The 27184-nt window shown below is 44.8% G+C and overlaps 1 protein-coding gene across 2 annotated transcripts in view; it reads right to left on the bottom strand.

Annotated features, from left to right (window-relative positions):
- The window catches only part of PRSS23 (serine protease 23), a 31742-nt gene extending 6234 nt beyond the window's left edge, over positions 1-25508 (bottom strand). Inside the window, exon 1 of one of the 2 annotated variants that reach the window (XM_058186522.1) lies at positions 25010-25508. The gene's annotated coding sequence lies outside the window, so the exon portion shown is untranslated. Of the gene's footprint in view, positions 1-15680; positions 15814-25009 lie in introns of those variants that run through there. The other variant, XM_058186523.1, reaches the window with a different exon arrangement.
- Positions 25509-27184: the final 1676 nt, after the last annotated feature.

The raw sequence follows: 27184 nt of genomic DNA, 5'->3' as shown, positions 1-27184 counted from the left end.
AGAGGGTGGGAGCCCCCACAGAGAAGGCCCTTCCCCTGGGTGTCGCCAGACGACACTGCCTAGCTGACGGCACCCTGAGGAGTCCCTCTCTGTGAGAGCGCACGGGTCGGTGAGAGGTATTCGGTAGCAGTAGGCGGTCCCGTAAGTAACCCGTAAAGTAAAGTAAAGAATCAGAAACAGTTTGAAACAATCCTCTGCAAATTTGTGTGTAGCTTACACTCTGCGGATCAGGGCATAGCACACTCCACCCCACACAAACAAACACCCATTCATATACACACCTCCCAAGCCACAAAATATGCTGCAATCAAAGCAAAATTCGAAACTGTAAACATTTTGGACACAGCAGTGTTATTTCAGCAGATACATGTAAATGTTTTCTGTAAATTCACACAGAAGTTCATCCGAAAGTAATACTCTGTACTATAATAATCTAAGCATATACCAAGGGTTGTTTTTCACAGAATTCTTGTTCCATTATTTTCTCTATTAGTATCATTATTATGATTATTATTACTTTGATATTATCATTATTATTACTTTGTTGTTTTCCACGTAGACTTGAGAGCTTCTGCACCAGAGACAAATTCCTTGTATATCTAATCACACTTGGTCTATTCTATTCTATTCTATTCTATTCTATTCTATTCTATTCTATTCTATTCTATTCTATTCTATTCTATTCTATTCTATTCTATTCCAGTCCAGTCCAGTCCAGTCCAGTCCAGTCTAGTCCAATCCAGTCCAGTCCATTACATTACATTACATTACATTACATTACATTACATTGCAGGTTTTAGGTCTAAGAGTGACATGATATCAGTATTCTAATATTTGAGGTGCTGCCACAAAGAAGAGGGGGTCAAATTATTCTCCAAAGCACCAGAGGGCAGGACAAGAAACAATGGTTGGAAACTAATCAAAGAGAGAAGCAACCTGGAATTAAGGAGAAACTTCCTAACAGTGAGGACAATTAACCAATGGAACAGCTTGCCTCTAGAAATCGTAGGCATTCCATCACTGGAGGTTTTTAAGAAGAGACTGGACAGTCCCTTGACTGAGATGGTATAGGTTCTCCTGCTTGAGCAGGGGGCTGGACTAGAAGATCTCCAAGGTTCCCTCCAGCTCTGTTCTAGCCTAGCCTTTCCTTTCCTTTCCTTTCCTTTCCTTTCCTTTCCTTTCCTTTCCTTTCCTTTCCTTTCCTTTCCTTTCCTTTCCTTTCCTTTCCTTTCCTTTCCTTTCTATTGAAAATGGACCAGTAAAGTATTAATATTCAGAAGTTCAAAATGCTTTGCAATGCTTAAGGCAATGTTTAAAAATTTTGCAACCCCCCCCTTTTTAAATTGCCCACAACCCCCTGGAGGTGTCTCAACCCACAATTTGAGAACCTCCACACGATCGGGTTGCCCGCTTCCAAGAGCCTGCAAAAACATCGTGAAACTCAAACCCGCTACCCACATTTCTACTCATCATGGACGGGGTGGAGTGGAAATCAATGCCACATTATCCAAAGTATTGTGAATACCCAAGAGGAAAGAAAACTGCTCAGTAGCAAAGAACCAAAAAAAAAAAGCGCATGAAAACAGCAGTATTGAAGGGGGGGGGGGTGTGAAAATTTAATTTGAAAATTAGCCAGGCAGCTAAAACACCGCAGGCTTCTGAATTCCCACCGCAAAGCGGGAGGAAATCTCGCCCACTCCCTGGTCAGCCTTATTCAAACAAACCATAACTATTAGATGCATCTTATGCATATTTAAACCCAGCTGGGGTTAAATCAATAATAGCTGGAACGGCTTAGCTTCATTCTTGAAATGCCGCAAATGAATGGAATATACAGCCAGATTTTAAGCAAGGGTCCTGGGTGGTGCTGGGTGAAGAAGGAAAAAAAATTCAATGTACTCATTAATACATATTAACAGAGTTGGAAGGGACCTTATAGGTTATCTAGTCCAACCCCCCTCACCCAAGCAGGAGACCCTACAACATTTCTGACAAATGGCAGTCCAATCTCTTCTTGAAAGCCTCCAGTGATGAAGCTCCCACAACTTCCGAAGGCAACTTCTGTTCCACTGGTTGATTGTTCTCACTGTCTGAAAAATTCCCCTTATTTCCAGGTTGAATCTCTCCTTGGTCAGTTTCCATCCATTATTCCTTGTCTGGCCTTCAGGAAGGCTCTTGGAAAAGAGCTTGACCCCTTCCTCTCTGTGGCAGCCCCTCAAATATTGGAAGACTGCTATCATGTCTCCCCTGGTCTTTCTCTTCACTAGACTAGCCATGCCCAGGTCCTGTAACTGTTCTTCATATGTTTTAGTCTCTAGTCCCCTAAATGTAGAATAATAGGGTTGGAAGGCACCTTGGAGGTCTTTTGGTCCAACCTCCTTCTCAAGGGCCTCTGGTGGCTCAGACTCGTAAGACAGTCTGTTATTAACAGCAGCTGCTTGCAATTACTGCAGGTTCAAGTCCCACCAGGCCCAAGGTTGACTCAGCCTTCCATCCTTTATAAGGTAGGTAAAATGAGGACCCAGATTGTTGGGGGCAATAAGTTGACTTTGTATATAATATACAAATGGTTGACATATTGCTTGACATAGTGTAAGCCGCCCTGAGTCTTCGGAGAAGGGCGGGGTATAAATGTAAACAACAACAAAAAAAAACTATTAGATGCATCTTATGCATATTTAAACCCAGCTGGGGTTAAATCAATAATAGTTGGAACGGCTTAGCTTCATTCTTGAAATGCCGCAAAGGAATGGAATATACAGCCAGATTTTAAGCTAGGGTCCTGGGTGGTGCTGGGTGAAGAAGGAAAAAAAATTCAATGTACTCATTGTGGTAAGGTGTATAATGCATCATTACATATTACATATTAACAGAGTTGGAAGGGACCTTATAGGTTATCTAGTCCAACCTCCCTCACCCAAGCAGGAGACCCTACAACATTTCTGACAAATGGCAGTCCAATCTCTTCTTGAAAGCCTCCAGTGATGAAGTTCCCACAACTTCCGAAGGCAACTTCTGTTCCACTGGTTGATTGTTCTGACTGTCTGAAAAATTCCTCTTATTTCCAGGTTGAATCTCTCCTTGGTCAGTTTCCATCCATTATTCCTTGTCTGGCCTTCAGGAAGGCTCTTGGAAAAGAGCTTGACCCCGTCCTCTCTGTGGCAGCCCCTCAAATATTGGAAGACTGCTATCATGTCTCCCCTGGTCCTTCTCTTCACTAGACTAGCCATGCCCAGTTCCTGTAACCGTTCTTCATATGTTTTAGTCTCCAGTCCCCTAAACGTAGAATAATAGGATTGGAAGGCACCTTGGAGGTCTTCTAGTCCAACCTCCTGCTTAAGGGCCTCTGGTGGCTCAGACTGGTAAGACAGTCTGTTATTAACAGCAGCTGCTTGCAATTACTGCAGGTTCAAGTCCCACCAGGCCCAAGGTTGACTCAGCCTTCCATCCTTTATAAGGTAGGTAAAATGAGGACCCAGATTGTTGGGGGCAATAAGTTGACTTTGTATATAATATACAAATGGATGACATATTGCTTGACATAGTGTAAGCCGCCCTGAGTCTTCGGAGAAGGGCGGGATATAAATGCAAATTAAAAAAAAAAAAAAGCAGGAGAGCCTAAACCTCCATTGATGGAGCGCCCACAGCTTCTGGAGGCAAGCCAGCCATTCCAGATTAATTGTCCTCACTGCCAGGAAATTTCTCCTTAGTTCTAGGTTGGAAATCTCTTTAAGGATCTTCCACCCATTACAAGTAGTTCCCAACTTATAACCTTTCTTTTTGTGACCGTTTGAAGTTATGACGGAACTGAAACACAATGACTTACGACCATTTTTTACCCTTACGACCATTGCGGCATCCCCATGGAGTCACGTGGTCAAAGTTTGGACGCTCAGATGAAGGAAGCTAAAGGCCGTGTTATGGGATTAACTCAGGGGTGAAATCCAGAAGGTTCTGGCAGGTTCTGGAGAACCACTAGCGGAAATTTTGAATAGTTCAGAGAACTGGCAAACACCACCTCTGGCTGGCCCCAGAGTAGGATGGGAATGGGGATTTTGCAGTATCCTTCCCCTGGAATGGGGTGGGAATGGGGATTTTACAGTATCCTTCCCCTGCCATGCCCACCAAGCCACACAAGGCCCACCAAGCCACGCCCACAGAACCGGTAGTAAAAAAAATGGATTTATCTTTGGCGGTCACTTTTTGGGACAATTAAAAGATGTACAGGTAACCTAAGTTCGGTAGATATGGGGAAATGAAGCACAAAGCATCTTCAACTTAAAAAACATTAATTGAGTGACTGTTCAAAGTTACAACATGGTTTGAAAAAGTGACTTATGATCATTTTTCACACTTACGACCACCGGTAGCATCCCCACGGGCCATACAATCAAAGGTAAAGGTTCCCCTCACACATATGTGCTAGTCGTTCCCGACTCTAGGGGGCGGTGCTCATCTCCGTTTCTAAGCCGAAGAGCCAGCGCTGTCCGAAGACGTCTCCGTGGTCATGTGGCCGGCATGACTCAATGCCAAAGGCGCACTCAACGCTGTTCCCTTCCCACCAAAGGTGGCCCCTATTTTTCTACTTGCATTTTTTACGTGCTTTCAAACTGCTAGGTTGGCAGAAGCTGGGACAAGTAATGGGAACTCACCCCGTTACGCGGCACCAGGGATTCGAACCACTGAACTGCCAACCTTTCAATTGACAAGCTCAACATCTTAGCCACTGAGCACCGCGTCCCTCTCAAACAAACAAAGCCCTATGTTAATTCATTTGTTATTTGGGGGTTATGATACAGCAAGCATTGAGAACCCACTGTGGCGGAATATAGTCTGGATTCCTAGGAGGGAGGGGAGCATTCCAGAGGAGCAAGAGACAATGCAGCTTAGATACTCTGTGTGGGAGAAAGAGAGTGACGATGGCTCCTCCCTAATAGTTCCCAATGTGTTCAATGGTGCAGGAAGTCTACTTTAGTTTGGCAAGATCTCTGTCTATAGGTGAGGAAACTGCTTAGAAGAATTTCAACATCTCCTTTTGATTTTCACACCTATACCCTAAAAGCAGAACCTCGCTACAAGTCAGTGAAGGCTCAAAGGAAGAATTCAAAAGATGGGTGGATACAACTAAACTGAGTTTTGTGGAAGCTATCTATCTATCTATCTATCTATCTATCTATCTATCTATCTATCTATCTATTTATCTATCTATTTATCTATCTATCTATCTATCCATCTTCTATCCATCATCCATCATCCATCATCCATCTATCCATCCATCCATCCATCCATCCATCCATCCATCCATCATCCATCATCCATCATCCATAATCCATCCATCCATCCATCTATATATCTGTTTATATATCTATCCATCCATCCATCATCCATCCATCCATCCATCTGTTTATATATCCATCCATCCATCCATCATCCATACTGTTGTGTCTGCGCCCCCCGAGCTGGGCCTCCTGCCAAAAAGTGACTTGGAAAGTGAGGGGGAAGGGCTGTCAGGACTTACCTTGGGAGCACCGGCTTCCCTGGCTCAGCTCCAGGAGCCAGAGGCAGGCCAGGTGGAAGAGATAACGAGGCCTCCGTCCCCTGACTCTTTCCCCCCCAGGTCACGCCTCCAGTCCCAGCTGATGGCAATCAGGCCTGGCTGGACCCTAGGTTTCGTAGGCAGGAGAGGCAGGAACAACAGAAGCAGGGGTGGGGCAGGCCTAGGAAGTGCTGAGTCATGGAGCCACAGGATATAAAGGCAGCAAGAGCTGCTGTTTTATTATTTATTTATTTATTATTTAAATTTTTATACCGCCCTTCTCAGCCAAGATTAAAACAATTAAATATACAAAATTAAAATATTAGTTAAAATACATATTGCCTGCTACATACATATTGTAGCAGGCAAATTAACTGCTTAACTAAGAGCTGAAGTACTGTTTGTTCCTGGATGACTCATCAGTGTCGAGGAGATAACAGAGACACTTGGCAACTGGCTCAAATTTATGACGGTTGCAATGTGCCAGGGTTATGTGAGTCCCTTCTGAGAATTAAAGTCAATGGGAAAGACAGATTCACTTAACAGCCGAGTTACTAACTTAAGAACTGCAGTGATTTACATAAGTCTGAAAAAGTCTGTAGAGATTCATCAGTCATCCAGGTCATGGTTGTCCCACAGATGCTCTTTCAGGAGGCAACTGGACTTGTGTTTTTTTTCTTTTGAAGACATTTCGCTTCTCATCCAAGAAGCTTCTTCAGCTCTGACTGGAGATGGTGGGGAATGGAAGGATTTATATTCCTTGCTGACAGCTGGTCATTTGCATCCTTTTAGACAGTCATTGAGGCCACTTGGAGGTTTATCTGTGTCCTCAGGGTCACCTGAGTGGTGCAAATGGTTCCTGTAGTCTTGTCGTGTCCCACTCCTCCGCTGACGGCCGGGTCAGGGAAATCCGAATCAGGCGTGCCTCTGCAGCTCTGCCAAAGTCCTAGCAAAGTCCTCAAGGCAGGCAGGAGACCAGAAAGTGACTTCAGCAAGATATGTTTAGACTTTGCCTGACTCAGAGAATGCCAGAAAGCAGGTCCTTTATATAGGCCATGGGGTGTGGCTCCATGACTCAGCACTTATCCAGGCCTGCCCCTCCCTTCCTTCTGTTGCCTCCGCCTATCAAGTCTTCTGACGCGAGTCACTCAGTCGGCAGCTGTTGGCAATTGACCTCCCTCAGGCTCACATGCTGTGGAGGAGGGGGAGGGGTCTAGTTGCTCCGTTTGCCTGGGCATGGAGCCAGAGCTGGGGGCTGGAGATACTTCCTCCTCTTCAGCCTGTCTGGGCATGGAGCCAGGGCTGAGGCCGGGAGGTATTTCTTCTTCCGTGTTCGGAAGCAGATAAGAAGACCCCGGCTGAGGTGAGATTGGACGAGACACAACAAGTCTGCAATTTTTTCTCCGGAACTCTATTCCTATCCCGCACCACTCATCCCAAATTCCCTAAACCTCCAAGTGCTTCAACGACCCTCTAAAACAGCGGTGACTGACTGGTGGTCCGTGAGAAAATTCTGGTGGTCCGCAGAAAAATTATTTGCATTTTTATATTGCACTAAATACGATTTATCTTTTAAAAGATTCGTATTAGTGGTCCGCGGGATTTAAAATTATGAATTTAGTGGTCCCTGAGGACCAAAAGGGTTGGCGACCCCTGCTCTAAAAGGACGCAAATGACCAGCTGTCTTCAAGGAATATAAATCCTTCCATTCCCCCATCATCCTGTCAGAGCGGAAGAAGCTTCTTGGATGAGAAGCGAAACATCTTCAAAAGAAAAAGAAAACAAGGAAGTCCAGTTGCCTCCTGAAAAAAAGCACCGTTGGGACATAAGCCTGAAAGACGGTCATAAGTCACTGTATTCAGTGCCGTTGAAACTGTCACCAAAGGAGCTGTTGTAAGTCGAGGACTACCTGTAATATTTTTTTAACGCAATGCCACAGCTTTCATTTTGATGGGATGTTTTTGTAGTGGGGGATTGGACACTGCTGTTGTTGTGTCTCGTCCAATCTCACCTCAGCCGGGGTCTTCTTATCTGCTTCCGAACACGGAAGAAGAAATACCTCCAGCCCCCAGCCCTGGCTCCATGCCCAGACAGGCTGAAGAGGAAGAAATACCTCCAGCCCCCAGCTCTGGCTCCATGCCCAGGCAAACGGAGCAACTACACCCCTTCCCCTCCTCCACAGCATGTGAGCCTGAGGAAGGTTTATTACCAACAGCTGCCGACTGGAGTGACCCTCGCGTCAGAAGACTTGATAGGCGGAGGCAACAGAAGGAAGGGAGGGGCAGGCCTGGATAAGTGCTGAGTCATGGAGCCACACCCCATGGCCTTTATAAAGGATCCGCTTTCTGGCATTCTCTGAGTCAGGCAAAGTCTAAACATATCTTGCTGAAGTCACTTTCTGGTCTCCTGCCTGCCTTGAGGACTTTGCTAGGACTTTGGCAGAGCTGCAGAGGCACGCCTGATTCGGATTTCCCTGACCCGGCCGTCAGCGGAGGAGTGGGACACGACAGCTGTAAACTATGTGACTTGCTGCAGAGCGATCTACAGAATTGCAAGCACTGCTCCAAATGATGACAGCATCCTTCCTTTGTGATGGAAGCTCCGCCCACTTTCTATAAGCATGACATGCCCCGTGTACAAAAGAGTGGAATTTGCATAAGAAAAGCACCATTTTTTTTATTTCATTTTGTCACAACAGTATACACAAACATCGACATAAAAACAACAACACATCATAAAAGAAAAATATATATATATAAGCAAAAGTAAGCAACAGCTATGTTAATTTGATATAATGAAAGGAACAATAGGACAAGGAACGGTAGGCACTTTTGTGCTCTTATGCACGCCCCTTATAGTCCTCTTAGGAATGGGGTGAGGTCAATAGTAGACAGTTTTTGGTAGAAGATTTTGGGATTTTGAGTAGAGACTATGGAGTCAGGTAATGAGTTCCAAGCGTTAACAACTCTGTTGCAGAAGTTGTATTTTCTGCAATCAGGTTTGAAGCGGTTGACATTAAGTTTGAATCTATTGTTTGCTCTTGTATTATTGCGATTGAAGCTGAAGTAGTCTTTAACAGGAAGGATATTGCAATAGATGATTCTGTGTGTTAAACACAGGTCATGTCGGAGTCGGCGGAGTTCTAAGTTTTCTAATCCCAGGATTTCAAGCCTGGTGGCATAAGGTATTTCGTTGTTTACAGAGGAGCGAAGAACTCTTCTAGTAAAATATTTCTGGACGTGTTCGATTGTATTAATGTCAGAGATGTGGTATGGGTTCCAGACGGATGAGCTGTATTCAAGAATAGGTCTGGCAAATGTTTTGTATGCTCTGGTTAGTAGTGTAGAGTTTTTGGAAAAGAAGCTGTATAAAATTAGGTTTACAACTCTTAGAGCCTTTTTTGCTATGTAGTTGCAATCGGCTTTGGCATTTAAGTTTTGCTTTATTCATTGGCCTCCCCTTGACCCTACCTGCGGTTTTGCTCCAATATTTCCTGAAGTTATGATAACAGTTGTTATGATTATTTCTGCATTGCCCCAGGCATCTATCACCTTGATGGAGAACAGCAATTTACAGGTTGAATAATATCAAATGGATGTTTTCCAATTCAGCAAAAAAAAAAAAAAAGTACATTTTCATTCTTAGATCTGCCATTATTTTCAGCCAGCTAATGTTGGATAAGTGCCTAAAACAACGTGAGGTTTTTAATCTTCCTTTCCCCACCCACCCCAAAAGCAGGGATGGGGGATTGAGTGTATATTCTGATCAGAAGAAAATTAGCACTCTCTAGCTTCTTTTTGTAGCATCGCTTATTATTATCATTTCTGAAGTTTAGCTGTGTGCGCCAAGACTTATCAGTAGACAAAACAGGAACACCCGCAGTCCAGGGAGGGGATCTATTAGCATATGTCAGAACCCACCACGTCCAAGCAATAGTTCTCAACTGTAGGCCAGGAGCAACCCAGAATGAAAAGGTCATACAATCAAAGGTAAAGGTTCCCCTCACACATATGTGCTAGTCGTTCCCAACTCTAGGGGGCGGTGCTCATCTCCGTTTCTAAGCCGAAGAGCCAGCGCTGTCCGAAGACGTCTCCGTGGTCATGTGGCCGGCGTGACTCAATGCCAAAGTCGCATGCAACGCTGTTCCCTTCCCACCAAAGGTGGCCCCTATTTTTCTACTTGCATTTTTTACGTGCTTTCAAACTGCTAGGTTGGCAGAAGCTAGGACAAGTAACGGGAACTCACCCCGTTACGCGGCACCAGGGATTCGAACCACTGAACTGCCAACCTTTCAATCGACAAGCTCAACATCTTAGCCACTGAGCACCGCGTCCCTCTCAAACAAACAAAGCCCTATGTTAATTCATTTGTTATTTGGGGGTTATGATACAGCAAGCATTGAGAACCCACTATGGCAGAATATAGTCTGGATTCCTAGGAGGGAGGGGAGCATTCCAGAGGAGCAAGAGACAATGCAGCTTAGATACTCTGTGTGGGAGAAAGAGAGTGACGATGGCTCCTCCCTAATAGTTCCCAATGTGTTCAATGGTGCAGGAAGTCTACTTTAGTTTGGCAAGATCTCTGTCTATAGGTGAGGAAACTGCTTAGAAGAATTTCAACATCTCCTTTTGATTTTCAGAGCCCCACACCTATACCCTAAAAGCAGAACCTCGCTACAAGTCAGTGAAGGCTCAAAGGAAGAATTCAAAAGATGGGTGGATACAACTAAACTGAGTTTTGTGGAAGCTATCTATCTATCTATCTATCTATCTATCTATCTATCTATCTATCTATCTATCTATCTATTTATCTATCTATTTATCTATCTATCTATCTATCCATCTTCTATCCATCATCCATCATCCATCATCCATCATCCATCTATCCATCCATCCATCCATCCATCCATCCATCCATCCATCATCCATCATCCATCATCCATAATCCATCCATCCATCCATCTATATATCTGTTTATATATCTATCCATCCATCCATCATCCATCCATCCATCCATCTGTTTATATATCCATCCATCCATCCATCATCCATACTGTTGTGTCTGCGCCCCCCGAGCTGGGCCTCCTGCCAAAAAGTGACTTGGAAAGTGAGGGGGAAGGGCTGTCAGGACTTACTGGAGCACCGGCTTCCCTGGCTCAGCTCCAGGAGCCAGAGGCAGGCCAGGTGGAAGAGATAACAAGGCCTCCGTCCCCTGACTCTTTCCCCCCCAGGTCACGCCTCCAGTCCCAGCTGATGGCAATCAGGCCTGGCTGGACCCTAGGTTTCGTAGGCAGGAGAGGCAGGAACAACAGAAGCAGGGGTGGGGCAGGCCTAGGAAGTGCTGAGTCATGGAGCCACAGGATATAAAGGCAGCAAGAGCTGCTGTTTTATTATTTATTTATTTATTATTTAAATTTTTATACCGCCCTTCTCAGGCAAGATTAAAACAATTAAATATACAAAATTAAAATATTAGTTAAAATACATATTGCCTGCTACATACATATTGTAGCAGGCAAATTAACTGCTTAACTAAGAGCTGAAGTACTGTTTGTTCCTGGATGACTCATCAGTGTCGAGGGAGATAACAGAGACACTTGGCAGATGCTTGCTAGTTTGCTGCCAGAGCTGATAGTGCCGGCTAATTAAGCCATCGCTCGGACGGAGGCGAGGGAGGACAGAACACATAATACATCTGTTTATATATCTATCCGTCCATCCATCCATCCATCCATCCATCCATCTAGCTATCATCAATCAATCAATCAATCTAATGTGTGTGTGATGATATTATCTAGTTTGGATAATGAAACATCTGCAAGAAAACCAGCAAGCTCAGAGAGCACCAAGGACCCTTCACACCTCCCCTCCCTCATCATCTCTCTCTCTCATATTCATTTTCTGTCTGTCTATGTATCTACCTACCTCAATCATTCCATGAATTGCTTTTCAACAAGGGACAGTATGTCATGCGTCTGTTTTCTTTTTTTAAAAAAGTCATTATTTACGAGGTCCTTTTCCAAACCTGGATAGAACTCCTAGGAGGGGAAGGGGTCCGAAAGCCATAACCTCCATGACAGCTCACGATGAAGGCAGTTTTTCCATGGAAAACGGTAAACGGTAGAGGGAGAAAATGGATCATGAGTGGGATGAGAAAGAGATTCCTAAAACCAACGGCAGAGCTATACCGACCCAAACTCTCTTCTACCTTTGCCAAGTGAGACAAACTTTTTCTGCCGCTAGTTAAGGGTGCAGTCAAGGGAACCAAATTCCCCCTTTCTAAAACCTGAGAGTGTGTGTGTGGAGGGGTGCATTTTTAAAAACATAAGCTGTATCGATTACAACCGATAGGAATGATGCTGAAAAGCAGACTCGACTGCTTTGAGGGTTACGAGATGAGACGCGCCAGGGGGTAAAAACACCCAACGCCGTCTGGAAGCGTATGGGCTATGTGCCAGCAAATACAGTAGTCGCACAGCAGATATATGGGGCTCAATTGCACACCCCCCACACACACAAGAATAATAGGATCATGATGTTATTGGGTTAGCAGCTGGCAGGGCAAGTTGAAGGACTTGGTCCGGCTTGCCTTCCTTCTCCCCTCCTTCCCTTTGAAAAAAGAGCTTGGATACGCGCTGGAAAAGACTTGGATATAATGGAAGATGGAAACGTTTAACGACGAACAAACCAGCCTTCGTGTCTTATGCGACAATTGACAGTCTGCTTGTCAGCTGTAATAGATCTCCTACCAGATGCAGGGAGAATTGAACTAGAGAATGATCTCCAGCATCCTCTGAATGGATGGATATACATGCCTTGAAGGAGGTGTGGCCAGCGTTACGACGGGATGACGCAAACTCCAGGAACCCGGGAAGAGCACCGAAATTCCTGCCTTGGGGGTTCTCAATGAACTATAGCTGTCCTGGAGGGACAGCAAAGAAAGAAGGCACCGGCTGGCATGAACAGGAAAGTTGCGAATTCCCTGCAGCACCGGCATCCAGCCTTCAACCCAACAACCGGAAAGGCAGCCATTAGAAGCTGCCAAAGTCGGGATGGCCACACAAGAAGATTGAGCAGGAGGCAAAATCGGAACAGAGTATTGTTACCGGGCAAGCGATTGGCCAACTTGCAGGTAAGAAGAAAAAAAACTTTTAAATCTCAAAAATTTTCCGGATGTATATACATGCCCCAAACTCATCAACTTAACAGAATAACAGAACAGCGGAGTTGAAGGGAACTTAGAGATCTTCTAGTCCAACCGCTTTGTTAAGTGAACGTTGCCCCATTTTGTGACCTTTCTTGCCACGGTGGTTAAGTGAATCACTGCAGTTGTTAAGTAAGTAAAACAGGCTGTTAAGGGAATCTTGTCTTCCCCCAGGGACTTCACTTGTCAGAAGGTCACGAAAAGTGATCACACGGTCCCAGGGACATTGCAATCGACATAAATATGAACTGGTTTGCCAAGCGTCTTAATTTTGATCACACATAACCAAGGGGGATACTGCAGCGGTCGTAAGTGTGAAAAAGCAGTCAAGACACTTTTTTTCAGTGCTGTTGAACGGTGACTAAATGAACTGTTGTAAGTCGAGGACTATCTGTAGTAGTGTTATTATGATCAGTATTATTCTGTTGCTTTGCTTGTACACTGAGAGCTTCTGCACCGGAGACAAATTCCTTGTCTAATCACATTTAGCCAAATAAAGTGTTCTCTCCTCTCCTCTCCTCTCCTCTCCTCTCCTCTGTTCTCTCCTCTCCTCTCCCCTGCTCTCTCCTCTCCTCTCCTCTCCTCTGTTCTGTCTGCATTTTTTCTACATTGCAATGTATTTTATTCTATTCCTATTCCTATTCCTATTCCTATTCCTATTCCTATTCCTATTCTACTCTACTCTGCATTTTCTGCATTGCATTCTATTACATCCTGTCCCTGTTCCTGTTCCAGAGGTGGGCTTCACATTCTGTCACCACTGATTCACCCAGCACCGGAAATGTGAGTGCATATGTGTGACTTCAAACACGCACCGTCACAAACACGCACCGTCCAAACATACATGTGACGCCGGGGTGGGTTCCATTTACCTTTACTACTGGTTAGCAACCGAAGCGCGCTCATGCACTCATATCACTTAAGCGCATGCGCACACGCTTCATTCACATGCGCAGATCACCAAATGTGATGTCAGGGCAGATGGGCGGAGCTTCCCGCCATTTTTACTACCGGTTCTCAAGAACCGGACAGAACCTGAAGCAAGCCACCACTGATGCAACGTCAAATGACTCGGGAATTCATGCGTCCACACATGTGTACGCCGTCAAATCCACAGCGATATAGGACAGGATTGTGCCCCAGTGGGTGGGAAGGTGGGCAGGGCCACCTGCAGGTTGTTACTACCGGTTCACCCAAACCGGTCCGAACCGTCTGAGTCCCACCTCTGTCCTGTTCTTGTTCTATTCCATTCCATTCTATTCATATCATGCTTTCCTTACTACTCAGTTACAGATACGCAGTTTGTTACCTCATTAAACGGGCAAATTTTACCTCTTGACCATTTTTTTCCCCACACTGATCTAACCTAGAAAATGAGAATTTTTCTGACAGCGAGCATAATTAATCAGTGGAACAGCTTGCCTCCTGCAGTAGTGGATCCTCCATCCCTGGAGGTTTTCAAAAGTAGATTGGACAACCATTTGATCTGGATGGTATGAGACTCCTACCTTGAGTAGGAGGTTGGACTAGAAGTCCTCTCAGGTCTTCTAGTCAGAGGATCATTAGAACTGCAGAAAAAACAATGGCTGCCAACCTGCCTTCCATTGAGGACCTGTATACTGCACGAGTCAAAAAGAGGGTCTGTGAAAATATTTACAGATCCCTCACATCCTGGACATAAACTGTTTCAACTCCTACCCTCAAAAGGACGCTATAGAGCACTGCACACCAGAACAACTAGACACAAGAACAGTTTTTTCCCGAAGGCCATCACTCTGCTAAACAAATAATTCCCTCAACACTGGCAAACTATTTACTGAATCTGCACTACTATTAATCTTCTCATTGTTCCCATCACCCATCTCCTTCCACTTATGACTGTATGACTGTAACTTCGTTGCTTCTATCCTTATGATTTATACTGATATTGATTGTTTACTGATTGCTTATTTGTACCCCAGGACTATCTTTAAGTGTTGTATCATTAAGTGTTAAATTTGTACCCTATGACTATCAGAATAGAATAGAATAGAATAGAATAGAATAGAATAGAATAGAATAGAATAGAATAGAATAGAATAGAATTTTTTATTGGCCAAGTGTGATTGGACACACAAGGAATTTGTCTTGGTGCATACGCTCTCAGGGTACATAAAAGAAAAGATACCTTCATCAAGGTACAACATTTACAACACAAATGATGGTCATAGGGTACAATTTAACACTTAATGATACAACACTTAATGATAATCATAGAGTACAAATAAGCAATCAGGAACAATCAATATCAATATAAATCATAAGGATTACCAGCAACAAAGTTACAGTCATACAGTCATAAGTGGAAAGAGATGGGTGATGGGAACGATGATTCCCATTATAGTTCATCATATCAATAAGTGTTGTAAGTATTGTACCTTGATGAACGTATCTTTTCCTTTATGTACACTGAGAGCATATGCACCAAGACAAATTCCTTGTGTGTCCAATCACACTTGGCCAATAAAAAATTCTATTCTATTCTATTCTAAGACCTCTGAGGTCCCTTCCAGCCCTATGATTCTATCTTCTGTTCTTTCAGCCGACCTCAGTCAGCAACCAAAAACAAAGAAAATGCTATTTGTTTTTGGGCCAGACCAAAAAGGCAGTTGGAGAGAATGGATTGGAGAATGATTCCGGGTGTGTGCTCACGGTCATTCAGATAAGAAGTTAAACATTAATTTCTCTCCAAAGGAGCCATTTCATGTAACACTCTGTAAATACCCAAATGAAAAACAGACCCAAGCGAAATTAAACCTGTAAGCCGAGCTTCGCCCTCAAATTCTCAAACCACAAGGATATATTCCCACTCACTCCCACCCCACAAATGCAGCCATGCCAAAGAAATGTCCACATTCATAACCACAGAACAAACTGATTCCATCACGCGTCTAATGTATACCTTGGAAGCTTGGGCCATATTTGAATAAATACGGTTGTAAAATTGGAAAGTTGTTTTGGAGCGGCAGTAGTAACGTCTTGAGCGCCCACTAGGAAAAAGATAAAACCACTCGGGAGAAATTTGGCACGTCGGAAAGATCAGGCAAAAATCCAACCCTGCTAACCGTGGCCCAATTCCCACAACCACATTGTCATGATGCTTTAACCAAGAGTTAGGTAAGCCACAAATGCCTAGGTTTGCATATTGTTCTAAGCCATAATTTACAAACGACAAGCACCCTTCCAATAAGCAGAGTCAATGGAGAAGCCAGCGGTAAAAATGGTAAGAGACAGTTGTGTGATGTCTCGCTTAACAGCTACATTGCTTAACAGCCCCCCCCTTGTCATTAAACAAGGACTACCTGTAATTCATTCTCTCAGAAGCAGTGGAGACCACCTCATTTATCAGATCTGTCGCGTCTGATGAAAATGAGCAGAAGCTCACAGAAGCTTCTGCCTTCAAATAAAATCTGGTAAGGTTTGAAAATGTGCTTCTTAGACTCCTGATTTTTGGGATCCATCCTCTGAAGATCACTACACAGAGCCTTGCACACCGGACTTTTTTGTACCCAACTAAGGTGAACACTTTCCTGTGTGTTCCTGGCACTTGGCTCACTGCCATAAATGAATACCGTGTGGGGTGACAAATGATAAAAATCTTTCCTTTTTCCACCACTAAACAAACAGATCATAGCACACCAAGCTCTCCTGTCCTCCAGTGTTTCCCAGAGTTTGCCCAAATTCATGTGCATTGCATTGATGACACTATCTACAAAACTACAAAAAGGATGTTGAGACTCTAGAAAAAGTGCAGAGAAGAGCAACCAGGATGATTAGACTAAAACATATGAAGAACGGTTGCAGGGACTGGGCAAGGCTAGTCTGGTGAAGAGAAGGACCAGGGGTGACATGATAGCAGTCTTTCAATATTTGAGGGGCTGCCACAGAGAGGTGGGGATCAAGCTATTTTCCAAAGCACATGAAGGCCAGACAAGGAATAATGGATGGAAACTGAACAAGGAGAGATTCAACCTAGAAATGAGGAGCAAATTTCTGACAGTAAGAACAATCAACCCATGGAACAGCTTTTGCCTTCGGAAATTGTGGGTGCTTCATTACTGGAAGCTTTCAAGAATAGAGTAGACAGCCACCTGTCAGAAATGGTATACGACCTTCTGCTTGGGTGGGAGGGTTGGACTAGAAGACCTCAAGGTCTCTTTCAACCAGTGGTGGGTTCCTACCCATTCGCCCCGACCCGGGGTGAACTGGTAGTGGTGGTGGGAGGCTCCGCCCATCCACCCGGATGCTTCTGCGCATGCACAAAAGTGTCGTGCACGCTTTTGAGCACGTGTATGCGCCTAAGTGAACCGGTAGCAAACTAAATTGAAACCTACTACTGCTTCCAACTCTGTTATTCTAGCTTAGTCTAGTCTAGTCCTGTCCAGTCTAGTCTAGTCTAGTCTAGTCTAGTCTAGTCTATTCCCTCTTCTGCCTATTCCCTTCTCCTTTTGCCTTTGGTTTTTCCCAACAACAGAGTCTTCTCCAAGGAGTCATTAAAAATATATGAGCATTACAAGTTGAATTATTACAATTAACAATAACAACTGGGTGAAAGGGACCAATAGTTAAATGGGAAGGAGGTGGGATCTACCAACCATCGCTATGTAGATTCCATCTGCTCTGTTACCAATGAACTGGCTGCAGGTGATATTTTAATGCCCTGCTCCGATTAAAGAAGGTAAGCAGGATGTGTCGTGTCCCACTCCTCCTCTGACGGCCGGGTTGGGGAAGTCTGTATGCAAGTCCGTATGCCTCTGCAGCTTTGCCAAAGTTCTGTCAGAGTTCTCAGGGCAGGCAGGAGACCAGGATGTGACTTCAGCAATCCAAGTTAGACTTTGCCTGACTCAAAGAATGCCAGAAAGCAGATCCTTTATATAGGCCATGGGGTGTGGCTCCATGACTCAGCACTTATCCAGGCCTGCCCCTCCCTTCCTTTTGCTGACGTCGCCTCTCCATTCTCCGGAAGCGGGGATCTATCCATTGCATTGTTTCGTCCCCAGCTGCCGGTAATCCCAGCTCGTGGCTGGCTTCAGGCGCACATACTATCGGAGGGAGGTTTGTTTGCTCGGTTTGTCTGGGCATGGTGCCAGGGCTGGGGGCTGGAGGCATGCCAGGACATTCTTCTGTACTATCAATCTCTGGCTGAGATAGCAGGAGATGAGAGGGGGCCCGGCTGCACAACAGGATGAGACCTGGAGACCATTTGAATGGGAGAACTTCAAGGATTCTCAGGGCTTTAGGCTAGCCTGAAAAATTGGGAAAATCTCCTGGAAGAACGAAATATTCCGTATTGTCATAGAACACAGAATCATAGGGCTGGAAGGGACTTCAGAGGTCTTCCAATCCAACTTCCTCCTCAAGTCAGGAAGTTTCTTACCCAATCAAATGGGTTGTTCAGTCTATTTTTGAAAACCTCCAGTGCTGGAGCACCACAATCCCAGGAAGCAAGCTATTCTACTGATTAATTGTTCTCACAGTCAGAAAAATTTCTCCTTATTTGTAGATGGTCTCTCTCTTTGACCAAGCTTCCACTCATTGCTTCTTTTTCTCCTGCCTTCTGCTACCCTGGAATAACAGAGTTGGAAGGGACCTTGGAAGTCTTTTAGTCCAACCCCCTGTTCAAGCAGGAGACCCTATACCAGGGGTCTGCAACCTTAAACAATCAGAAAGCCATTTGGACCCGTTTCCCACAGAAAAGAAAACACTGGGAGCCACAAAACTCTTTCCATGCCTGACTATTTCCTGAGCAGCTACAAAACTAGCATATGTAGTTGAATTAAAGATTCTGTTTTCTTCTGACATTTTTCTTTTCTTGGTTTTATCCATGATTGGCCTACCGGAGGGTCGAAAAGCTTAATAAATTGTGCATCGGTGGGTGTCGCAATTTGACAGTTGTGAAACGCATATTTTGAGCGACAGGGAGCCACAGCAGAGGGATGAAAGAGCCGCATGTGGGTCCAGAGCCGTGGGTTGCTGACCCCTGCCCTATACCATTCCAGATAAATGGTATACAGCCTCTTCTTAAAAACCTCCAGTGTTGGAGCATCCACAACTTCTGGAGGCAAGCTGTTCCACTGGTTAATTGTTCTCACTGTTAGGAAGTTTCTCCTTAGTTCTGCATTGCTCCTCTCCTTGATTAGTTTCCACCCATTGCTTCTTGTCCTGCCTTCGGATGCTTTGGAGAAAAACTAGACTGCCTCTTCTTTGTGGAAGCCCCTGAGATATTGGGACACTGTATCATGTCTCCACCAGTCGTTCTTTTCATTAAACTAGACGTGTCCAATTCCTACTATTGTTCCTCATAGGTTTTATCCTTCAGACCCCCTCATCATCTTTGTTGCTCTTCTCGGCACTCTTTCTAAAGTTTCAACATCTTTTTTATAGTGGTAATAACTCAATCTCCTTTTCTTTGTGACAACCTGTCAAGGACCGGAAGACGGTTATTGTGTCTTCCCTGATCATTCTCTTTGATAGACTAGATATCCCTAATTCCCTCAACTGTTCACCATACAGTTTAATCTCCAGACTGCTCATCATCCTTATTGTTCATGAAGTGACAAGAACTTCACTTCAACTGGAAAGAGACTTTATTTACTCTTGAAGTCCCTTATCTCAAACCTGTATTTTGAGAACGTCAGCAAAACACCAATAAGAGAAAGAAAGAGAGAAAGAGAGAGGGAAGGACGGATGGAGGGAGGGACGGAGGGAAGGAGAGAGAGAGAGAGAGAGAATGATTTCCTGGGCAAACACTCATGGTTCTTTGGCCAAAAGGACTCATTTAATTAATTGCTTTGAGAATTTGCCAGATTGGAAAAGCAAGGTGTAAATCAAATTAGGAAACAAACAGACAATAACTCAAATGGGTGGGTCAAATGGGACATGTCTCCTTAAGTGGAAATAATCTCAAAATCAGGGGGAAATATTGAGGGCAGTCTGACTCTTGTATGGAAACTGCGTGATCATAATGTCTGTTTGGCTTAAAGTCCCATTGTGCGCAGAAGCCGTGGTTGGCAACAATTAAACCAAATAGACACTCCTTCAAAGAAATAAGAATAATATTATTCTTCATCATCTGTAAATTTTGTCCTTTTTTCCCTTGAGTTGTGTTTTTCTTTTTTTAGTCTTGGCTTAGTATAATGAAACTAAAATAAGTACAAAAATTATTCACATAGAGAACATATATTTCCGTGGAAAGCCCTTATCTCTAGGAAGGAAAAATATGCTGTTGTGCCTCATTAAAAACACATTTAAAACAAGCATTCCCAAATAAGCCAAGGCGTTCTAGACATACTGTATTCTGATTTAAGAGTCCAAAGTCTCAAGCAAGATAAACAAAACCACATAATTTATTGTGAGCTGTAAGAACATGAATTAGACAATTGTTTCAAATGATCTTGTCTGAAACCTCACTGGTTAGTCATCTTGGTCACAAATAACATTTGTTGCAATGTTGCGGGATTGTGCTGGCCTACTTTACAGGGCTGTTGGAGAAGAGCAAACCAAATTCCAGAGAGACTACAGAAGAGCGAGCAATCAGCTAACAAGATAAGGGCTAAACATCTGGTGAGAGGTGCCTTATTCTGTGCCAATGGTTTTTTGTTTTTTTTAGAATAGAATAGAATAGAATTTTTTATTGGCGAAGTGTGATTGGACACACAAGGAATTTGTCCTGGTGCATATGCTCTCAGTGTACATAAAAGAAAAGATACGTTCATCAAGGTACAACATTTACAACACAACTGATGGTCAATATATCAATATAAATCATAAGGATTGCCAGCAACAAAGTTACAGTCATACAGTCATAAGTGGAAAGAGATGGGTGATGGGAACGATGAGACGATTAATAATAGTGCAGATTCAGTAAATAGTTTGACAGTGTTGAGGGAATTATTTGTTTAGCAGAGTGATGGCCTTCGGGGAAAAACTGTTCTTGTGTCTAGTTGTTCTGGTGTGCAGTGCTCTATAGCGTCCTTTTGAGGGTAGGAGTTGAAACAGTTTATGTCCTGGATGTGAGGGATCTGTAAATATCTGTAGATCTGTAAACTTATCTGTAAATATGTTGAAAAGCATGAAAGAATTTCTGGTTCATGACTTAGCAATCATAAGAAGATTTCCTAATTTTAATGCAACACTCTGGGCACACGCAGAGCAACGTTGCTTTCTCACAGAGGAAGACTTTGACTGCAAACATTTCCCTGTTGGATACGAGACAGGAAACTCAATAAAAGAATCATACAGAGACCAAACAAACCTAAACAGCATACTAAAAAGCAGAGACATCACCCTGCCAACGAAAGTGCGTTTAGCCAAGGCTATGGTTTTCCCAGTTGCAATGTATGGCTGTGAAAGTTGGACCATAAGGAAGGCTGAGTGCCAACGCATTGAGGCCTTTGAACTATGGTGCTGGAGAAGACTCCTGCGAGTCCCTTGGACTGCAAGCTGATCAAACTGGTCAATCCTAGAGGAGATCAACCCTGACGGCTCTTTAGAAGGCCAGATCCTGAAGAGGAAACTCAAATACTTTGGCCACCTAATGAGAAGGAAGGACTCACTGGAGAAGAGCCTAATGCTTGGAAAGATTGAGGGCAAAAGAAGAAGGGGACGGCAGAGAACGAGGTGGCTGGATGGAGTCACTGAAGCAGTCGGCATGAGCTTAAATGGACTCCGGAGGATGGTAGAGGACAGGAAGGCCTGGAGCAACATTGTCCATGGGGTCATGATGGGTTGGATACGACTTCGCAACTAACAACAACAACAAAGAGAGACCAAAACTTTAAACTTACAGAAGTAGCTTCTTAAATTCCTTAGCATATTCAAAGAATAAGGAAAAAGCCTTCTCGCTAAGAGCAAATTCATACAAATCGGTTACCCTGAACTTTAGGTCAGTGGAAAGAGAAGAATGTTATCCCAAATGAAATATGCCTCTGCAGGTTTCTCCATTCTGGTGCTGTCTAAATGTCGGCAGCCTCCAGAATTCCCAGCCATGCTAAGGAAGAATTCTGGAATGGTCGCCTTAATCAGATGAGGGGGTGGGGAGGCTAAAGGCTGGGTTATGAGATCAATTGCTTTTAACTTTGGCAGTCCCATTTTTGGACAATTAAAGATGTATACACAACCTAAGTTCAGACAGGCAGGAATGAAGTACAGGTAGTCCCTCAACTTTACAAAGATTTGTTTAGTGACTGTTCATGGAACATCAAATATAGAATAGACTTGGAAGGGACCTAGGAGGTCTTCTAGTCCAACCCACCCACCCACCCCCACTCAAGCAGGAGACCCTGGCCTAGACCATGTCAGATAAATGGCTGTCCAGTCTCTTTTTGAAAGCCTCCAGTCTTGGAGCACCCACAACTTCTAAAGGCAACTTCTGTTCCATCGGTTGATTGCTCTCACCTTTTCTCATTTGTTCTAGGTTGCTATTCTCCTTGGTAAATTTCCATCCATTGTATCTTATCTTGCTTTGGAAAATAATTTGACCACCCGCCTCATCTTTGTAAAGGTAAGACCCCTTAATTTTAGCCTCCAGCCAGCCCCCTAATCATTCTTGTTGCTCTTCTCTGCACTCTTTCCTGAATCTCAGCATCTTTTTTTCATACTGTGGTGACGAGAACTGAATGCAGCATTCCAAGTGTGGACTTACTAAAGTTTTATAACGCAGTACTAACACTTCACATGATGTTGATTCTGTCCCTCTGTTAATGCAGACTAGGACTGCGTTGCCTTTTTTGGCTGATGTCAAAAAAGTTTGTTCAAAAGTTTGTTCAAAGTTACATCACTTGAAAAAGTGACATGATCATTTTTTATACTTACGACCATTGCAGCATCTATATCTATCTATATCATCTAGCCATCTTCATCATTATCATCCTTTTCGTCTATATCTTTATATCTCTATATCTCTATCCATCCATTCATCCATCATCTATCTATCTATCTATCTATCTATCTATCTATCTATCTATCTATCTATCTATCTATCTATCTATCTATCTATCTATCTATCTATGGTATCTATATAACTATGGTATCTATCTATCTATCTATCTATCTATCTATCTATCTATCTATCTATCTATCTATCTATCTATCTATCTATCTATCTATCTATCTATCTATCTATCTATCTATCTATCTATCTATCTATCTATCTATCTATCTATCTCTATCTATCTCTATCTATCTATCTATCTATTCATCTATCTATCTATTCATTCATTCATTCATTCATCTATCTATCTATCTATCTATCTATCTATCTATTATCTATCTATCTATCTATCTATTCATCTATCTATCTATCTATCTATTCATTCATTCATTCATCTATTCATTCATCTATCTATCTATCTATCTATCTATCTATCTATCTATCTATCTATCTATCATCTATCTATCTATCTATCTATCTATCTATCTATCTCTCTATCTATCTATCTATTCATCTATCTATCTATTCATCTATCTATTCATTCATCTATTCATCTATCTATCTATCTATCTATCATCTATCTATCTATTCATTCATCTATCTATTCATCTATCATTCATCTATCTATCTATCATCTATCTATCTATCTGTATCTATCTTTCATCTATCTATGGTATCTATATATCTACGGTAGCTGTCTGTCTGTCTGTCTGTCTGTCTATCTATCTATCTACAGTATCTATCTATTTATGGTATGTAGCTAGCTAGCTACCTAGTTAGCTATCCAGTCACCCAGTTCACAAAAGGGACTCTGGGCAATGCACAACAATGAGATAAAAAAACTTTGCTGTTGTTCCTATTCATTTTCACCCTGTTAATTTCAGCCCACTGTATGGTCCATTCTACTGAAAACTTTTGAAGTACCCTTTCTGTTTTCTGGAGCATTAGCTGTGCCACCAAGCTTGACCCCGTCTAGGTCCTTGGATTTGTTGCCCACGTTTCATTGATACCCACCAAGTAGCCGCCTTTCCAATAACCGAATACAGTCACTTTGTGAAAAGGGAATTCTGTTTCAGCCAGAAGTCCCACCGGCCACCATCACCGGTAGCGGCAGGAAGGAAGGACCCGCCTTCGATGGTGGGGGGGGGGGGAGGTTCTTTGCCCTCAAATACAGCCCGTGGAAATACCTCCCCCTTGTTGGCGGCTTCCAGCTGCTTTTTCAATGCAAAGAGGGATCTTCCAGTGGGAAGACTCAGGGCGCCCTGAGGGACTTCGGTGCCTCCGCAAAACGCTGCAGCTGTGGTTGAGGCTGCGGGGGGAGGGGGCGGGAAAGGGTCTTTTCATCACGGTTGGACCCTACCTCCCATTATCCCTGATCACTGGCCATATCGCCCGGGAGCCTCTCGCGGGATCATGGGGCTTTCCAGGGCATCGGCTGCGGGGGTCACCGGTCCCCTCCGCCCACCCTGTCCTCTCTCTCTCTCTCTCCCTCCCTCCCTCTCTCTCTATCATTGTCTCTGTATGTATCTCTCTCTCTCTCCCTCCCTCTCTCTTTCATTCTCTCTCTCTCTCTCTCTCTCCTTCCCTCCCTCCCTCTCTCTCTCTCTCTGCATCATTCTCTCTGTATGTATCTCTCTCTCCCTCCCTCTCTCTATCATTCTCTCTTTCTCTCTCTCTCTCTCTCTCTCTCTCTCTCTCTATCTATGTAGATATAGATATAGATATAGATATCTATTGCCTTACACAATGTAAGCCGCCCTGAGTCTTCGGAGAAGGGCGGGATATAAATTCAAATATATATATATATATGTATGTGTGTGTGTGTGTGTGTGTGTGTGTGTGTGTGTGTGTGTGTGTGTGTATCCCACCCTCCCTCTCTATCTCTTTATAATTCTCTGTATCTCTCTGTGTGTATTTATCTATCTATCTATCTATCTATCTATCTATCTATCTATCTATCTATCTATCTATCTATCTATCTATCTATCTATCCCACCCTCTCTCTCTCTGTATCATTCTCTCTATATCTGTATCTCTCTGTATCTGTATCTCTCCCTCCCTCCCTCCCTCCCCCTCTCTCTGTATCTCTATCCAGTGGTGGGATTCAGCCAATTCGCACCACTTCGGGGGAACCGGTTGTTAACTTTCTGAACGGTTTGGCAAACTGGTTATTGGAAGAAATCCTTAGGGCAGAGAACCGGTTGTTAAATTACTTGAATCCCACCACTGTCTCTATCTCTCTGTATCTGTATCTCACTCGCTCTCTCACTCGCCCCCTCCCCCCCTCCTTCGCCACTTACCTCTGCCGCAGCTTTTAAGGGCGCCGAAAGTTTTCTTCTTGAAAGCAGTTTGGTCTGGGTTGAAAAGTGATGGTAACAACGATCAGGCAGGTGGGTACCGATAGCCCATCCCGCGCGGGTTTCTCCGCACTGCCGATCCCGGCTCCCCCCACTCCCCAAAATAAGATCTATATATATATTTTTTTTAAAAATTCAGAGGTGTTTTTTTGGTCTTCCCCCACGAACGCAGGGAGAGACCCCCTTCCCCACGCGCGAGGGACTCCGCGGGGGGGGACCTCTTCTTTCTGGGTGGGTGGGAGGTAAGGAGGGGAACTCCGGAGGACGAGGAGGAGGAGGTAAGAGGGGACCGCGATCCGCGGAGGTGCGAGCTGGGAGCCCCGCCGCGCTCCTTCTGCGAGCTCCGGGCTGAGTGAGCCCCGCTTGCCAAGGCGAGGAAGGCGGAGGCGGAGGCGCTGGGCAGGCGGAGGAAAAGTTCGGGACTGCTCAGGAGCCGGCAGAGTGGCGCAGGCGCCTTGTGACCCAACCCAGCCTTTTTGTCAAGATCTTTTTTTTTTTTTCCCGGCTGGGCAAATGCCCCTCCCCTGCCTCCCTAATAACCCCCCCCCTCACCCCTTCTCCCCTCCTCACCTCCGTGCACCGCCCGCCCCTCCCTGCGCATCCAGAGGCAGACGCGGAGTCGGCGCTTTAAGTCGCCGCTTTTCTCGGGTCTCCAAAACTAATCCAGGCGGGTCCCGGGTAGAAGCAAGAAAGAAATGGATGCAGAGACTCTGGTCTCAAAAGGGACGGAAAGGACCCTTCCCCTCCCCCACCACCTTCTCCCCCTTTCTCTCTCCCCACCATCTCCGACCACTTTCTCCGACTTTCTCTTTCCCCCAGCCCCAATTTCTCTGACTTTCTCTCTCCCCGCCATCTCCGACCACTTTCTCCAAGTTTCTCTTTCCCGCACCCCGACCACTTTCTCCCACTTTCTCTCTCTCCCCACCATCTCCGACCACTTTCTCGACTTTCTCTTTCCCCAGCCCCAATTTCTCTGACTTTCTCTCTCCCGCCATCTCCGACCACTTTATCCAAGTTTCTTTCCGCACCCCGACCACTTTCTCGACTTTCTCTCTCTCTCCCCATCTCCGACCACTTTCTCCGACTTTCTGTCTCCCGTCATCTCCGACCACTTTCTCCGACTTTCTCGACTTTCTCCTCCATCTCCGACCACTTTATCAAGTTTCTCTCCCCGCCCAATTTCTCTGACTTTCTTTCCTCACCCCGACCACTTTCTCCGATTGTCACTCCCTCACTTCCGACCACTTTCTCTGACTTTCTCTCTCTCTCCTCCCTCCCTCCCCCTCTCTCTGTATCTCTATCCAGTGGTGGGATTCAGCCAGTTCGAACCACTTCCGGGGAACCGGTGGGTAACTTTCTGGACGGTTTGGCAAACTGGTTATTGGAAGAAATCCTTAGGGCAGAGAACCGGTTGTTAAATTACTTGAATCCCACCACTGTCTCTATCTCTCTGTATCTGTATCTCACTCGCTCTCTCACTCGCCCCCTCCCCCCCTCCTTCGCCACTTACCTCTGCCGCAGCTTTTAAGGGCGCCGAAAGTTTTCTTCTTGAAAGCAGTTTGGTCTGGGTTGAAAAGTGATGGTAACAACGATCAGGCAGGTGGGTACCGATAGCCCATCCCGCGCGGGTTTCTCCGCACTGCCGATCCCGGCTCCCCCCCCTCCCCAAAATAAGATTTATATATATTTTTTTTAAAAAAATTCAGAGGTGGTTTTTTGGTCTTCCCCCACGAACGCAGGGAGAGACCCCCTTCCCCACGCGCGAGGGACTCCGCGGGGGGGGGGACCTCTTCTTTCTGGGTGGGTGGGAGGTAAGGAGGGGAACTGCGGAGGACGAGGAGGAGGAGGTAAGAGGGGACCGCGATCCGCGGAGGTGCGAGCTGGGAGCCCCGCCGCGCTCCTTCTGCGATCTCCGGGCTGAGTGAGCCCCGCTTGCCAAGGCGAGGAAGGCGGAGGCGGAGGCGCTGGGCAGGCGGAGGAAAAGTTCGGGACTGCTCAGGAGCCGGCAGAGTGGCGCAGGCGCCTTGTGACCCAACCCAGCCTTTTTGTCAAGATCTTTTTTTTTTTCCCGGCTGGGCAAATGCCCCTCCCCTGCCTCCCTAATAACCCCTCACCCCT

The sequence above is a fragment of the Ahaetulla prasina genome, chromosome 5, assembly GCF_028640845.1.
Source record: "Ahaetulla prasina isolate Xishuangbanna chromosome 5, ASM2864084v1, whole genome shotgun sequence".
NCBI lineage: Eukaryota > Metazoa > Chordata > Lepidosauria > Squamata > Colubridae > Ahaetulla > Ahaetulla prasina.
Note: the sequence above shows the minus strand (reverse complement) of the source record. Positions and strands in the feature narration are given on the sequence as shown.